The sequence below is a fragment of the Pseudophryne corroboree genome, chromosome 8, assembly GCF_028390025.1.
Source record: "Pseudophryne corroboree isolate aPseCor3 chromosome 8, aPseCor3.hap2, whole genome shotgun sequence".
Lineage (NCBI taxonomy): Eukaryota > Metazoa > Chordata > Amphibia > Anura > Myobatrachidae > Pseudophryne > Pseudophryne corroboree.
Window position 1 is genome coordinate 245,052,133 of NC_086451.1, and position 12,739 is coordinate 245,064,871.

At 48.3% G+C, this 12,739-nt stretch overlaps 1 protein-coding gene across 5 annotated transcripts in view; it reads left to right on the forward strand.

Moving 5' to 3' along the window:
• The window catches only part of OGT (O-linked N-acetylglucosamine (GlcNAc) transferase), a 430,584-nt gene that overhangs the window by 279,547 nt on the left and 138,298 nt on the right, over window positions 1–12,739 (forward strand). The gene's annotated exons all lie outside the window — the stretch shown is intronic.

Below are 12,739 nucleotides of genomic sequence, written 5' to 3' on the forward strand. Positions count from 1 at the left end.
AGGTAAATCACATTTTTTGCCATATATTCCCTCACAATCTAAGAAAGCGCCTCATTATCAAATGCAGTCCTTTCGTTTCAATAAAAGCAAGAGCGCACGTGGATCGTCCTTTCTTGCCAGAGGTAAGGGCAGAGGGAAAAAGCTGCACACCACAGCTAGTTCCCAGGAACCGAAGTCCTCCCCGGCCTCTGCTAAATCCACCGCATGCCGCTGGTGCTCCCCTGAGGGAGTCTGCTCCTGTGGGGGCACGTCTTCGACTGTTCAGCCACGTCTGGGTCCACTCACAGGTGGATCCATGGGCAATAGAAATTGTTTCCCAGGGTTACAAGCTAGAATTCGATTTTTCAAATCGGCCCTACCGAAACAACCCCTGGAAAGGGAGAGAGTTTTACAGGAAATTCACAAATTGTGTCTGCAACAAGTGGTGGTAGAGGTTCCCCTGCTTCAAAGAGGGCAGGGGTACTACTCAACTCTGTTTGTGGTTCTGAAACCGGACGGTTCGGTCAGACCCATTTTGAATTTAAAATCCCTGAACCTTTACTTAAAACTGTTCAAGTTCAAGATGTAATCGCTCAGGGCGGTCATCGCCATCCTGGAAGGGGGAGATTTGTTGGTATCTCTGGACATAAAGGATGCATACCTGCATGTTCCCATATATCCTCCTCATCAGGCGTACCTGAGATTTGTGGTACAGAATTGTCATTACCAATTTCAGACGTTGCCGTTTGGGCTTTCCACGGCCCCGAGAATTTTCACCAAGGTAATGGCGGAAATGATGGTGCTCCTGCGCAAGCAGGGTGTCACAATTATCCCGTACTTGGACGATCTCCTCATAAAAGCGAGATCAAGGGAGAAGTTGCTGAGCAGCGTATCACTTTCACTGAATGTGTTACAGCGACACGGCTGGATTCTCAATATTCCGAAGTCGCAGCTGAATCCTACAACTCGTCTTCTGCAATTGCATCAGAGGATCACCCTGTCCTCCGGGGCCAGAGTTTCTCTCCTGTGGTGGCTAAACAGGGCTCACCTTCTAGAGGGCCGCAGATTCGGCATTCAGGACTGGATCCTGGTGACCACGGACGCGAGCCTCCGAGGTTGGGGAGCAGTCACACAGGGAAGAAATTTCCAGGGACTTTGGTCAAGTCAAGAGACTTGTCTTCACATCAACATCCTGGAACTAAGGGCCATATACAACGCCCTACGTCAAGCGGAGATCTTACTTCGCAGTCACTCAGTTCTGATCCAGTCAGACAACATCACAGTAGCTCATGTAAACCGCCAAGGCGGCACAAGGAGCAGAGTGGCAATGGCGGAAGCCACCAGGATTCTTCGCTGGGCGGAGAATCATGTAAGCGCTCTGTCAGCAGTGTTCATTCCGAGAGTGGACAACTGGGAAGCAGACTTCCTCAGCAGACACGATCTGCATCCGGGAGAGTGGGGACTTCATCAGGAAGTCTTTGCGCAGATTGCTAGTCGGTAGGGACTACCCCAAATAGACATGATGGCGTCCCGTCTAAACAAAAAGCTACAAAGGAATTGCGCCAGGTCAAGAGACCCTCAGGCGGTAGCTGTGGACGCCCTAGTGACACCGTGGGTGTTCCAGTCGGTATATGTGTTTCCTCCTCTTCCTCTCATACCCAAGGTGTTGAGGATAATAAGAAAAAGAGGAGTGAGAACAATTCTCATTGTTCCAGATTGGCCACGAAGGACCTGGTATCCGGATCTGCAAGAAATGCTCACAGAAGATCCGTGGCCTCTTCCTTTAAGGCAGGACCTGTTACAACAAGGTCCCTGTCTGTTCCAAGACTTACCGCAGCTGCGTTTGACGGCATGGCGGTTGAACGCCGGATCCTAGCGGAAAAAGGTATTCCGGATGAGGTCATTCCTACGCTAATAAAGGCTAGGAAGGACGTGACATCTAAACATTATCACCAAATATGGAGAAAATATGTTTCTTGGTGTGAGGCCAGGAATGCTCCTACGGAAGATTTCCTCCTGGGCCGTTTTCTTCACTTCCTACAAACTGGAGTGAATTTGGGCCTAAAATTGGGCTCCATTAAAGTTCAGATCTCAGCCTTATCCATTTTCTTTCAAAAGGAATTGGCCTCATTACCTGAAGTACAGACTTTTGTGAAGGGAGTTCTGCATATTCAGCCTCCTTTTGTACCTCTGGTGGCGCCTTGGGACCTTAACGTGGTGTTGAGTTTCCTTAAGTCACATTGGTTTGAACCACTTAAGATAGTGGAGTTGAAATATCTCACCTGGAAGGTGGTCATGTTGTTAGCCTTGGCTTCGGCTAGGCGAGTGTCGGAATTGGCGGCTTTATCACATAAAAGCCCCTATCTGGTTTTCCATGTGGATAGAGCGGAATTGCGGACCCGTCCTTAATTCCTGCCTAAGGTGGTCTCATCCTTTCATATGAACCAACCTATTGTCGTGCCTGTGGCTACACGTGACTTGGAGGATTCCGAGTCCCTTGATGTGGTCAGGGCTTTGAAAATTTACGTGGCCAGAACGGCTAGGATCAGAAAAACAGAAGCACTGTTTGTCCTGTATGCAGCCAACAAAGTTGGCGGCCCTGCTTCAAAGCAGACTATTGCTCGCTGGATCTGTAACACGATTCAGCAGGCACATTCTACAGCAGGATTGCCGTTACCGAAATCGGTTAAAGCCCATTCCACTAGGAAGGTGGGCTCTTCTTGGGCGGCTGCCCGAGAGGTCTCGGCACTACAGCTGTGCCGAGCTGCTACTTGGTCGGGGTCAAACACCTTTGCAAAGTTCTATAAGTTTGATACCCTGGCTGAGGAGGACCTCCTGTTTGCTCAATCGGTGCTGCAGAGTCATCCGCACTCTCCCGCCCGTTTGGGAGCTTTGGTATAATCCCCATGGTCCTTACGGAGTCCCCAGCATCCTCTACGGACTACGAGAAAAAGATGTACCGGTAGGTTTAAAATCTTATTTTTAAACTGTGTTTAAATTGTGATTAACTTTTTTCACTCAATCCTTCTTACTCATTAGTTATTACATTAGCGCTGCTATTGTGGTTTTGTATTTGTCTGTCGCCAAGAGCCAGGATTACTCTTCTGTGGTGGCTTTAGGCTTCTCACCTGACAGAGGGCCGAAGGTTCGTGATTCAAAATTGGATTCTGCTAACCAGACGAAAGCTTCAGAGGTTGGGGAGCTGTCACCCAGGGGGAACAGTTCCAAGGAAAATGGTCAAGTCAGGAAGCCAATCTTCCAATCAACATTCTGGAACTAAGGGCCATATACAACGCCCTTCTACAGGCATCACATCTTCAAGATCAGGCCATCCAGGTTCAGTCGGACCATGTGATGGCGGTGATGTACATAAACCGACAGAGCGGAACGAAGAGCAGAGCTGCAATGTCAGAGGTAACAAGGATTCTCCTCTGGGCAGAATGATACGCTGTGGCGTTGTCCGCAATCTTCATTCCTGGAGTAGACTACTGAGAAGCAGACTTCATCAGCAGACACGACCTCCACCCAGGAGGGTGGGACCTTCCCCCGGAGTTGTTCGTGTGCTTGACACGTCGATGGGGAATTCCACAGATCGACATGATGGCCTCTCGTCTCCGCAAGAAACTCAGGCGGTATTGTTCCAGGTCGAGAGATCCACAGGCAGTGGCGGTGGACGCGCTGGTGACTCCATGGGTCTATCAGATGGTGTATGCGTTTCCACTACTTCCATTGATCCCAAGAATTCTCAAAAGAATTAAAAGGGATAAGGTTCAAGCAATTCATTGCTCTGGATTGGACAAGGGCTTGGTACGCAGATCTGCTGGAAATGATCCTGGAGGATCTTCTACAACAGGGTCCTACCAAGACTTACCGTGGCTACGTTTGACGGCATGGAGGTTGAGCGTCAAATTCTAGCCTGGAAAGGCATTCTGGACAGGGTAATTCCTACCTTGATCCAAGCCAGAAATCGGGTAACATCTAAACATTACCACCGTATTTGGAGAAAATACGTCTCTTGGTGTGAAAACAGGAAATTTCCTGCTGTTGAGTTTCAACTGGGACATTTTCTGCTTTTTCTTCAGTCAGGTGTGGATGTGGGCCTACGCCTGGGCTCCATAAAAGTCCAGATTTCGGCCTTATCCATTTTCTTCCAGAAACAATTGGCTTCTCTTCCTGAGGTTCAGACATTTTTGAAGGGTTTTCTGCACATCCAACTGCCCTTTGTGCCTCCTACGGCACCTTGGGATCTCAACATTGTGTTGCAGTTCCTACAATCGGAATGGTTTGAGCCTTTACAGGAGGTTGACGTTAAGTTTCTTACGTGGAAGACCGTCGCACTGTTGGCCTTGGCTACTGCAAGATGTGTCGGAATTGGGGGTGTTGTCTCAAAAGAACACACACAAATACAGCGCTCAGACTCTATTAAAAAAGTTTTTTTATTTACTTAAAAATCCTTCCCTATGTCTCCTACACCAGACTTGAAAAAACCTGTAACAGTTTATCACTAGTACTTGTCTCAAAAGAGCCCCTATTTGATTTTTCATGAAAATAGAGCTGAACTCCGAACTCGTCAGCAATTTCTTCCAAAGGTGGTGTCTGCGTTTCACATCAACCATCCTATTGCGGTCCCGGTGGTTACCGACACCTCTACTACGTCAAAGTCCCTGGATGTTGTTAAGGCTTTAAAAATCTATGTGAAGTGGACAGCGCATCACAGAAAATCGGACTCACTGTTTGCGCTCTATGATCCCAATAAAATTGGGTGTCCTGCTTCAAAGCAGTCTATTGCTCGCTGGATCAGGCTTACTATCCAGCATGCTTACTCTATGGTAGGTTTGCCGGTTCCTAAATTTATACAGGCCCACTCTACTAGGTCGGTGGGTTCTTCCTGGGCGGCTGCCCATTCGTGTCTCGGCTTTACAGCTCTGCCGAGCATTTACTTGGTCAGGTTCGAACACATTTGCAAAGTTCTGCAAGTTTGATACTTAGGCCTCTGAGGACCTTCAGTTTGGTCAATCAGTTCTGCAGGAACCTCCGCACTCTCCCACCCGTTTTGAAAGCTTTGGTACATCCCCATGCTACTAAATGGACCCCAGTATCCTCTAGGACGTAAGAGAAAATAGTATTTTAATTACCTACCGGTAAATCGTTTTCTGGCAGTCCGTAGAGGCTACTGGGCGCCCGCCCAGTGCTTCGTGTGTTCCTGCACTGTTACTTGGTTAAGTATTGTTGGTGCTTCAGCTGTTGCTGTTCCTCGTCAAGTTTGGTTAGCGTGGCTTTCCTCTTGTTTGTGTGTGCTGGTTCGAATCTCACCACTGTCCTTTAAATACTTCTCTCAAGGTATGTCCATCTCCTCGAGCACAGTTTCTAGACTGAGTTTAGTGGGAGGGGCATAGAGGGAGGAGCCAGCGCACACTATTGATTTCTTAAAGTTCCCAAGGTTCCTAGTGGACCAATCTATAACCCATGGTACTAAATGGACCCCAGTATCCTCTACGGACTACGAGAAAAGGATTTACCGGTAGTTTAAAATCCTATTTTCTGCAGCGGGGTACACTGGTATTCCACAGGGAATAACATCGGCCTGTAGAGTTGGATCTTGATCCGAGGCACCAACAGGCTAAAAGCTTTGACTGTTCCCAGGTTGCATAGCGCCGCCTCCTCTATATCCCTGCCTCCGTGCACAGGAGCTCAGTTTGTAAGTTGTTGCAGGCTGACAACAGGCTGGGCTGCACTGGGCAGCCCTGAAAATAGCTTTCATTTGAGGAAAGACTTCAAGAGCCGCAGCATAGACACTTAAAACTGTTTTTTATTGTTTGTAATTTCTGCATTGTACATGTGACTCTGTGTGTGCCAATAGCTGCTGTGTGGTCTATACTCCTGGTATCTCTCACATATTGCAATCCCTGTATTCTGTACCCTGAAGGGGGTTAAGTGCATCAGGGTTCTCATATAATATAGTGTTTCACAGGATATACTATTTGAGTATTTTTCTCTGTGTGTTTCCGTCACCATATACCTCTTAAATTGTCTGTGCTCTGCTCTGCAGTCACACTATACAGGGGATTTTTGTCAGGTATTTTGTCTGCTTCTATTGTACTGTTACGCTTTCATATTACAGATGTGTCCACTTACATCTTTGCTTTTTTACAAATTCGGCACAACATGCAAAACAAGGCTAAGCTGTTTTTCACGAGTATCGAGTGGATGAATGTTAAAATTTTTGTTTGCCATAATAGAATATGTATAGAGTAACATTAAAGAAGCAAATTAAGAAAAAACCACAAGGCTTGGCTAAATCTCTGAGTCTATGGCATGCAAAACTGTGCCATACATGGCGGGATATAGCAAAGATGTATGTGGACACATCTGTATGTCGGCTAAAAAGAGTGGTAAATCCATTGCTGATCCTGCACCATGCAGTGCCGGCGCCACGGATCTTTCAGAGGAAAACATTGCAGTGGAGGGTTCAGGTGCTGGGGGTTCTATGCCCCCCAGTCAGTCTGCAGCAACGGGGCACATCAAGATCCACCTTGGGCTGCTTCCTCTAATTTACTGACTACGCTAGTAACTAGACTTGCCCCCCCTGTAGGACCTCCTGTGCCATTACAGCCACATATTGTCCCTGAAGTTAATCCGCCATGGGCAGATACTCTGGTGCAGATGTATTAACCTGGAGAAGGCATAAGGAAGTGATAAACCAGTGATAACTGCAAGGTGATAAAGGCACCAGCCAATCAGATCCCAACTATTAATTTACATATTGGAGCTGATTGGCTGGTGCCTTTATCACCTTGCACATATCACTGGTTTATCACTTCCTTATGCCTTCTCCAGGTTAATACATCTGTCCTCAGTTACAGCAATTAAATCAGTCTTTGACTAAGCATAATCCTAACCCTCGCCTGCCTAGGACCAAGGGATCATCTAAGCGGGCCATTACTTCCTCACAATCCACACGTTTCGGATACTTCATCCGATGAAGATGGCGCATATACTGACCCCTCAGGCACTGATGCAGATGCTTCTGATTGGGAATCTATTACACAAGTGGATGTTCCTGACCTATTGGAGGCTATCGGGTTGATTCTTCAGATTGATGACGAAGAAGAACCTCCCGCTACCTCTAAGAAACCAGATGAATTAAAGCGTCAGAGGGTTACTAAATTTTTGTTTTACCTCATTCTGACCACTTAGTTGATATACGTCAGGAATCCTGGGAATATCCAGGAAAGAAATTCTCCCTGTCTAAAACATGCTAGCTCGTTATCCCCTCGTTGCAGAGTTAAGTAAAAATTGGGAAACGTCGACGCCGGTGGATTCGCCAGTTGCGCGCCTGGTGTCTTTTGCTCTGCCTGTCACTACCGTCACCTCGTTAAAGGAACGGACGGATAAGCGTGTGGAGGGTTGCTTGAAGTCTATTTATACTCTTGCAGGAGCTGTGCATAGGCCCACCATTGCGGCGGCTTGGGCCGCAAAAGCTATTGAGGCCTGAGTTCAGGAAGTTGAAGCGGAGCTACCTTCTGATTTTCCTGATGCTAGACAATGTCTCTCATATTCAGGAGGCGGCATCTGATGCCGGTGTCCTGGCGGCCAAAGCGTCTACTACTTCCATTCTGGCTCGCAGGATTCTCTGGTTGCGGTCCTGGTCTGTTGATCTGGACTCTAAAAAGACATTGGAGGTGATCCTTTTTAAGGGAAACCTACTTTGTGGGGAAGATCTCAACAAGTTTGTTGCTGACTTGGCATCAGCTAAGACTGCATGTCTGCCTAGTACTACTCCTTCTGCTCCGAAGGCGAAGAGTACTTCCTTTCGTTTTTTTCCGACCTCCAGTTAAAGCAATGGGTCAGGCGTAACCGAAACAGGCTCGCACTTCCAAATCCACGAAGCCCAAACCTAAACGTACCTGGGCTGCCCGTTAGCCTGCTTCCAAACCAGACAAGCCTGCTGCATGACGGGGCGGGCCTACCCCTGGGGAATCCCAGGGTGGGAGGCCGACTTATACGGTTTGCCCAGGTGTGGTTACAGACCACTTCGGACGCCTGGGTAAGGTAAGTCGTCACTCACGGATACGCCATCTCTTTCAAGAAATGTCCCCCTCGCCAGTTTTGCTCAACAAACATCCCTTCGGATCAGGTAAAAGCAAAAACTCCATTTGGTAGTACAATCTCTCCTGGATACAGGAGTGATAGTGCCGGTGCCTCTGGCTCAGAGAGGCAGGGTGTACTATTCAACGCTGTTCCTAGTCCCAAAACCGAATGGGTCCTCCCGGCCCATTCTCAACCTCAAGTCTTTTAACAGTTTTGTGAAAGTTCCAAATTCCGTATGGAAACTCTTCGCTCTGTTGTTCTGGCTTTGGAGCCCAAGGACTATATGGTATCCTCGGACATACAGGATGCTTACCTGCATATTCCTATTGCTGTGTCGCATCAGCAATACCTGAGGTTTGCTATTGGCAACCTACATTTTCAATTCCAGGCCTTGCCTTTTGGTCTGATCATGGTTCCACGAATTTTCACCAAGGTCATGACGGCTCTCCTCCGCCTTCAGAGCATCAGGATCCTGCCTTATCTGGACGACTTGTTGGTCCTGGCGAACTCGCCAGAGGTTCTCCTACGTCATCTGGAACTGACGGTCCAATTCCTACAAGCCCACGGGTGGCTCATCAACCAGAAGAAATCTTCCCTGGTCCCTGCTCAAAGCATGGTGCACCTGGGGGCATTGTTGGACGCCCACAACTAGCGGTTGTTTTTGTCTCCGGAGAAGATCCTGAAACTTCAGGACAAAATAAGACACTTCCTATCCCGCCCACGTGTGTCGATACACTCGGCGATGCATGTACTGGGCCTAATGGTGTCTGCTTTCGACATGGTGGAGTACATTCAATTTCATTCCCGCCCTCTGCAGAGGTTAATCCTTTCCAAGTGGGGTGGCCTGCCTCACCGGATCCGTTCTCACATGATCTCTGACTCCGGAGGTTCGTCTGTCACTGACCTTTTGGCTTCAGGACCAACAATTGAGCAGGGGCCGTCCCTTCTGGATCTCCAACTGGGTCCTCCTGACAAAGGATGCCAGTCTGCAGGGTTGGGGCGCGGTGTTGGAGCACCACTCTCTTTAGGGTCTATGGACCAGGGAGGAATCTATCCTCTCGATAAACATTCTGGAATTGCGGACAGTGTTCAATGCATTGACACTAGCCCTGCCTCTGGTACACAACAGGCCTGTTCAAGTACAGTCAGACAACGCCACAACAGTGGCGTACATAAATCATCAAGACGGCACTCGAAGCCGCATGGCAATGAGGGAAGTGTCAAGGATACTTCAGTGGGCGGAACGCCATCTGCCAACCATATTGGCAGTGTTCATTCTGGGTGTCCTCAACTGGGAAGCGGACTTCCTCAGTCGTCAGGATGTACACGCCAGAGAATGGAACCTTCATCCAGAAGTATTTCAACTCCTAGTGGACAAGTGGGGCCTACCAGATGTAGACCTGATGGCGTCTCGACACAATCACAAGGTTCTGGTCTTAGGAGCAAGGACAAGGGATCTTCAAGCAGTGTTCGTGGACGCACTGGCAATTCCATGGAACTCTCAGCTGCCCTACGTGTTCCCTCCGGTGTCACTCCTGCCCAAGGTAATACGGAAGTTCAAGTAAAAAGGCGGAATTCTGCTTCTGATAGCTCCAGCGTGGCCCAGACGGCAATGGTTCTCAGATCTGCAGGGTCTCTTGATGGTGTCCTCTTCTACTTCCTCAAAGCCCAGACCACCTCGTTCAGGGCCCTTGTGTCTACCAGGATCTGGCCCGTCTGGCTTTGACGGCGTGGCTCTTGAAGCTTCAGTTCGGAGGGCCAGAGGATTTTCTGAAGCAGTCATTCAAACTATGTTGAAAGCCCGTAAACCAGCTTCGGCTCGGATTTATTATAGGGTCTGGAATTCTTACTTCACCTGGTGTGCGGCTAAGAATTATGATGCATACAAGTTCAGTACTGCCAAACTCTTGGCTTTCCTGCAACAAGGCCTGGACTTGGGCCTTTGTCTGGCCTCCCTCAAGGTTCATATTTCTGCCTTGTCGATATGGTTTCAGAGATAAATTGTGACTCTGCCTGATGTTCATAAATTCTCTCAGGGTGTATTGCGGATTCAACCGCCCTATGTCCCTCCTGTGGCTTTTGGTGATTTGTCTGTTGTTCTAGATGCCTTACAAGAGTCTCCATTCGAACCTCTTGAGTCTGTGGACCTTAAGTTGCTTACTCTTAAGGTCTTGTTTTTACTGGCTTTTGCTTCTGCTAGACTGGTTTCAGATTTGGGTGCCTTGTCCCGTCGGTCACTCTTTCTGGCCGGGCGGTACTTAGAACTCACCCTGGTTATCTGCCGAAGGTGGTGTTGTCTTTCCACCTTAACCAAGAGATTGTGGTTCCGGCCTTTACCTCTCCAGGTTTATCCTCCAAAGAGCGGTTTTTGTATGTGGTACAGGCTCTCTGTATTTATGTGAAGAGAACAGCTTCGCTTCGGAGATCTGATTCTCTCTTTGTTCTGTTTGGCTTTTACAAACGTGGCTGGCCTGCTAATAAGCAGACCTTGGCCAGATGGATTAGAATGGTGATTGCACATGCTTATGTACAGGCTGGCCTTCCAGCTCCTGCTACCATCAAAGGTCTGTTGGCCTTTCTTGTGCGGCCCGCAGTGGTGCGACCCTTGATTAATTGTGCAAGGCGGCTACATGGTCCTAAGTGAACACTTTCATAAGGTTATGTCCCTTCGATACTTCCGCCTCCCAGGATGCCTCTTTTGGACGCCGGGTTCTTGTGCCTGCTACAGTGCGTCCCCTCACATGAGGAACTGCTTTAGGACATCCCCGATGTTACTCCCTGTGGAGTACCAGTGTACCCCGCTGCAGAAAAGGAGATTTATGGTAAGAACTTACCTTTGTTAAATCTTTCTGCGAGGTACACTGGATTCCACACGGCGCCCACCCTGACGCATTTAGCTTCTTTGGGTTTGTATGGCATTAGCCACTGGTACCTTCTCCTGTCGTGAGAATGTGGTTCACTGTGGCTACTAACTGTTGTCGTCTCTTACCTGCTACTGCATTGGACTGGTTAACAAAACTGAGCTCCATTGCCTGGAGGCAGGGATATTGAGGAGGCGGCGCTATGCATACTGGGAATACCTGTTCGTGCCTCGGATCAAGATCCAACTCTAGACCCCGATGTTATTCCCTGTGGAATCCAGTGTACCTCGCAGAAAGATTTAACAAAGTTAAGTTCTTACCAGAAATCTCCTTTTTGCAGCTACATTTGTCAGCTGGGAGGTTGAGAGAGAGAGGTTCTAACCAGAAAAAGAACTTCCCTCCAAGGTCATTTCGACTATGGTCTAGGCCCGTAAGGTGGTCACGTCAAAAGATTACCACTGGATCTGGAAGAAATCTATTTCTTGGTGTGAGGGTAGAAGATATTCTCCTGTGGAATTTCATCTTGGCCATTGTCTGCTTTTCCTGCAAGCAGGAGTGGATATGGGCCTATGGTTAAGTTCCATCAATGTTCAGATTTTGGCTCTCTGTCTTCTTCCAGAAATGTCTGGCTGTACTTAGGAAGTACACACATTCCTGAAGGGTGTTCTTTGTATTCAACCACCCTTTGTCCCTCCCACGACTCTGTGGGATCTCACTGTGGTCCTGACCTTTCTCCGGCCGAACTAGTTTGACCGCTTGCACAGGGTTGACTTGAAATATCTTTCTTGGAAGACTGTCATGTTACTGGTTTTAGCCTCTGCAGGACATGTGTGAGAATTGGGGGCCTTATCCTGTAAGAGCCCGTTTTTTATATTTCACGAGGATAGGGTTGATTTCAGGACTCGCCCGTTGTTTTTACCGAAAGTAGTATCGGCTTTTCACATAAATCAAACGATTGTGGTTCCGGTATTTTCTGACACGTTGGTTGCTCCAAAGTCCTTGACGTTGTGAGGGCTTTGAGGGCTTCCGTCAAGAGAAGAGCTCATCACAGGAAGTCTGACTCGCTTTCGTCCTTTATGATGCTACCAAGATTGGATGTCCGGCTTCTAAGCTGTCCATTGCTCATTGGCTCAGGTTGACCATTAAACAAGCCTATTCTTCGGCAGCATTGCCGATGCCGAGTTCTATTCGGGCCCACTCCACAAGGTCGGTGGGTTCTTCCTGGGCGACTGCCCGGGGCGTTTCGTCCTTACAGTTGTGCCATGCAGCTACTTTGTCTGAGTTTTAACACGTTCGTGAGGTTCTATAGGTTCGACACCCTGGCCAGAGATTTTGATCATGCGGTTTTGCAGGGGTCTCTGCACACTCCCACCCGTTTGGGACCTTTGGGACTTCCCTATGGTACTAATATCATCCCAGTATCCACTAGGACGTTAGAGAAAATAGGAATTGAATACCTACCGGTAATTTCTTTTCTCATAGACCGTAGTTTATAGTGGGCGCCCGCCTCATTGCTTTGTGTACCTGGTTGTAAGTTTTCTGGTTTGGGTCTGCTGTTGCTGGCCCTGTTCCTGTTAATTAGCATTGCTATCCTTGTTGTAGTTGGCGTTGCTTTCCTCTGTTCTGGTTAACGCTGCTATCTTATTATTGTGTGTTGGTTCATTGCCTCACCGCTTCAGTGTAATTCCTTCTCTCAAGGTATGTCCGTCTCTTCGGGCACCGTTTTCCTAGACTGAGTCTGCTAGGAGGGGCATAGAGGGGAGGAGCCAGCACACACTAATGATTTCTTAAAGTGCCAGGCTCCAATG